Genomic DNA, 5,027 nt, shown 5'->3' with positions numbered 1-5,027 from the left:
GGCCCTTCAGCGCCTCGGGGACGAAGATTTTTAAGGTTGTGTGGGTCAACTGGACCAAACTCCTAAACATGACCCCAAAAGGTGGCTGTTTATGCAAAGTCAGCCTTCCGGCGTCCCTTTCGGGAACATTCGGCTATTTATGACAAACAACATCACCTGATTTATTTATGACTCTTTTTATCATTTTTCAAAAATAGAAAACTCAATATTGCAAATACGGCCTTTCAACGTCTCGGGGACGAAGTTTTTAAGGCTTTGTGGGTCAACTGGACCAAATCTTAAACATGACCTAAAAGTGGCCGTTTGTGCAAAGTCAGCCTTCCGGCGTCTCTTTCGGGAACATTCGGCTATTTTTGACAAAACAGCATCACCCGACTTATTTATGACAAAAATTAAAATTTTGACATGTTTTTATTTATTTGTTTTTGGTTATTTTAGCAAAGGGTGGGGTTAGACCGGATGAGGGTTGCCTACGTATCTCACATCCGGTGAGAATCAAACCCGCGTAGTTCGGGCAAATAAACTATTTTTGAGAAGACCTTTTTCCATTTTCTATTCTTTTTTTATATATATAACAAACAAACAAACTATTATTTTTCATTCATAACAAACAAACTAACTAACGTAAAACATAAAACATAAAACATTCCTTCTTTTTTCAACATACAAAATCTTTTTGAATTTTTCAATGCTCTTTTTTATTTATTATTATTTTGTTATTATTTTCAAAAATGTGGCATGGGGACATGGGGAATTCCAAGACTTCTTGGATTCCACAAATGTTCCCCATGTGCTTTTTCCCAAAAATGAAGCGTGGGGGAAATGTGGAATTCCAAGACTTCTTGGATTCCACAAATGTTCCTCATGTGCTTTTCCCAAAAATGAAGCGTGGGGGACATGTGGAATTCCAAGACTTCTTGAATTCCACAATGTTCCCCATGTGCTTAATTAATATAATAGCATGCTTATCAAAAATCGTGCAACTTTCTTATTTAACGTGATCAGCATGATAAGGAGCGTTATTTGTCCTCAACTATCATTGGTCCGCCAAATGACCCATTCACCCTTGAATAAATACAACATGTAGCACATAGGATGCCAAAAGATGGTCTATTATTTTCAGGTTGCTTGTCCTAGACGGACCCAACCCCTGTGTTGAGTCCCCTAAGTCAAATGCACATGATGCAAATAAACGCTCCTACTAGGGATCCGGCATGAAGTCACGTTATTCTATGTTCAAAAACCTGGGTCAGTGTTCTAGACAGTGTACCCGAGCGGACAACTCGAGTCGAGGAGGGGGCAACTTACCGGGAACCAAAAGGCCGTCCGGCTTCGTAACTTATCCGTCCTCTTTCTTATTTCGGGTATTGACACTAACAGAATAGGGAGTCTCGACCAGCGAGCTTCTCCCCGGAGGTAAGAAGAGAAGGGTTTCGGCACAGTTTATATACAGTCCAAATAATATCAAAGCGGTAAAAGCAGCATTTAGCACATTAGGCTCAAACATGTAAAAATCAGATAATAAATAAAGCCAAATAATAACAATTATTTTAAGCTCGAATTCTTAACCCTGAACCAGTGGTTCTGGGTCTAATCCCCAGCAGAGTCGCCAGAGCTGTCACACCTCCTTTTTCCGCACCCGAGAGGGCGCAATGGAGTTTTTTCCAATTAAAGGACAATCGAAACGGGATTTGTTTATTTATTTCAGAGTCGCCACTTGGGAGATTTAGGGTGTCCCAAGTCACCAATTTTAATCCCGAATTGAGGAAAAGAATGACTCCATATTACAGTCTGCGTACCAGAAATCCGGATAAGGAATTCTGTTAACCCGGGAGAAGGTGTTAGGCATTCCCGAGTTCCGTGGTTCTAGCACGGTCGCTCAACTGTTATATTCGACTTGGTTATCTGATTTTATACAAGTGTGAACTTATGTGCCTATTTTATCTTTTAACCGCTTTTATCATTTAATGTTATTATTTTACGAGAATTGCAACGTCGTGGAAACACACCTCGAACCACGTTACAATCAATGTACCCGTGGTTAGAGCTATGTTTCAACTCTGTTGAGATTGGGATTTGGGTCACATAAATGTGCACCCGAGTTTAGGAAGATAACATTATTAAATACGCGCCTAAAGCAACTAGTGTATTATTATGTTGGGAAAAGGCCGTGAAATTCGCTAAACGGCCTGTCCCGAATTCTAAGTATTTTAATATATACATTTAGAGGGCCCCGCAGCTTGTGCATTTTTTGTTTGTCGAGGCTCGTCTCATTCATTATTATTTTTTTAAAAGGAATTCGCAACGTCATGGAAATGCATCTCAAACCACGTCACAATCAATGTACCCGCGATTGGAGACACATTTCGACTCCGTTGAGATTTGGATTTGGGTCACATAAATGTGCACCCGAGTTTAAGGAAGTAATTTAATTAAATCGCGTCTAAAGAGGCTAACGCGTTATTATCTTTGGGGAAGGCAGTGAAATTCACTAAACGGTCCATCCCAAATTCTAAGTATTTATTATGACTAATTATTGAGGGCACCGCGATTTGCATTTTTATTTGGCGAGGCTCGTCTCTTTTTTATTTTTAAGGATAAACCTACAGTGACTACATTTCTCTATTAAGTTCGTCTCTAAAAAGAAAATCCTAATTTATTAATCAAACAATGGAAGCTAGTAGGATACACGGCTAATGAAGACTATCTCGAGCTTGACGAATTATAATTAAACATGAACTTACATTTAGAACTAACCCATATGGTAAACAACAGAACAATGACTAATAAAATTATGATAGAACTTATTAAATCAATCCGACTACCAATTCGGCGAGCTAGTCACGAACATGAAGACTTTTGTACAACTTTCGTCTAGCATGCCAATTTGAGATAGCAATAACGTAAGCACAAAACTAAAACTCGACAGATTTAAACAAGATCTTTAACATAACATTTATTCAAGCTCGGACACTATAGTGACCGATAGCAACTCAAACAAAGATTAGAAAACGAACCTCTAATGATAAACACTACTGGGGATTTACAACTCATTCGTCAAACCGAAATGGAGCCATAGTCGGCGAAATGAAGCAACGAGACCAACGAACTGGAACCTCCCATCGGCACTCGAACGGACTTCAAACGGGAAACCATGAAAACAGTCATCACAGCTCAAACGGAATAGCTTGCGCCAAAAACTCGAACACGAACGGGCTGAGCATGAACCATGGCTGCTACTGGTTTTTCCCGGTGTGTTACTGGTGGTTTGCTGGAGGGGTCGTGGTCTGGTGGTCGTTTGGACGTGGTGTTCAGTGGTCGTTTGATCCGCTGCTGGGCGTGAGGAAATGACGGGGAGACTGGTGGTGGCGTGAGGTCGAGCTGGAGGTTTGGTGGGCGATAAGGCAGTAATGGAGGTTGCTAATGGCGGGCTGTTTGGACAGAAAAGATGGAGCAGTGGTGGCGGGTCGTTGATGCTGCAGCGGTTCGTGGTGGATGGTGGTTTTGGGGGTGGTTTTGGGTTAGGTTTGAGGATGAAGAAGAACGTGAAACAGCAGCAGCAGCCCCAGCTGCTGCTCGACGGGGGTCCGGCGGTTCAGGCGTCGGGAGAAGCTGGTTCGGGTAGGTGTTTGGACGTGGTGTTTGGGTGGTGGCGATGGCTGGCGACGAGCCTGTTTGGTTGTTTGACAGAGGTGGCGAGACGGAGAGGGGTCAGCTGGACGGGACGGAGGGAATGGTGGTTTTGCGGTGGGAAGGTGATGTTTCCGGCGTCGGGAGGATAGGGTCTGTTCGGTTTTGGGTGAGGGTACTTACCGTTTAGGTTTTCTTCTTCTTTTGAAGAAGAAAGATGAACAGTGTATGTGGGTTTTCCAAAATTTTCCAAAGTCCCCCCCCCGCCAAGTCCAAGTCTCGTGCCTTTGTAGCTTTGGCCAAGACAATGGACCCTACGTGTGTAGGGGTCCAAGATTCATGTCCCCCATGCGCGGTGGGGTTCCCCGTGTACGGTGTTCCGTTCGTGTTCCCCACGCGTGTCTCCCACGTGTGGTGGACTCGGATTATTGTGGGCTAGGTCCGAAAATTAAGCCTAAAACCGGATAGTTTGAACCTGAATATTATTCTTTTGCCCGGATCCGAGAATAAGAACACGACGTTGCTTAACTAATAACTACCAAAAATAAGACTAATATTTAAAACGAAACTATATCTTTTTTAATATTTTTCAAGATTAAAATAGCTACAAAAATATTAATAAAACTATTTTTTTGTAATTTTCGTTTTTTAATAAAGATAAAATATAAAGTAATATATTTTTTTTTTATTTTTCCAAAATTAAAATGACTATAAAATATTAATAGAATTATATTTTTTTGTAATTTTCGAATTTATATAAAGTACCAAAATAAAGTACAATTTTTGTATTTTTTCAAGTTTATAAGAAATACATAAACTAAAATTTATTATATATATTTTTGTAATTTTTCTTTTTGCAACGAAATACAGTAAAAATAGTTAAAATGGCTATATTAGACCCAATTTCACATATTCACGCTAAAAATGTGAAAATTCTCGGGGAGGGTCAAAAATCCGGTGTCTACAAGTATTATTATTTTATCATGAAATTATTAGTGTTACAATTTCATTATACTAATACTATTGTTGCTGCTACTACTACTACTACTAATTATTATTATTGTTGTTATTGTTGTTGTTATTATTATTAGTATTAGTATTAGTATTATTATTACTACGTTTACTTCTATTAGTAGTACCGTAAATAATATTGTTATTACTTTGCTTTTTTTATCAACATCTATTTAATATCATACCTACACCTTTGTCCTCTTCTTCACTTTTTCACAAAAAGTCAAAAGATATTTTCTTTCACCAAGAAAATAAACGTCCACCTTCCCTTTCCATCCTTTTCAATCCTTACCTCCTTTTTCTCTCATCTTGACTTTTCCTCCATTTTTTGGCCAATTCTTAACTTTCAAATCCCTGTGTACAAGTAGGGTTGTTCACGGTTTGAC

The sequence above is a fragment of the Nicotiana sylvestris genome, chromosome 3, assembly GCF_000393655.2.
Source record: "Nicotiana sylvestris chromosome 3, ASM39365v2, whole genome shotgun sequence".
NCBI classification, from domain to species: Eukaryota; Viridiplantae; Streptophyta; class Magnoliopsida; order Solanales; family Solanaceae; genus Nicotiana; species Nicotiana sylvestris.
This window is presented reverse-complemented; position numbering follows the sequence as displayed.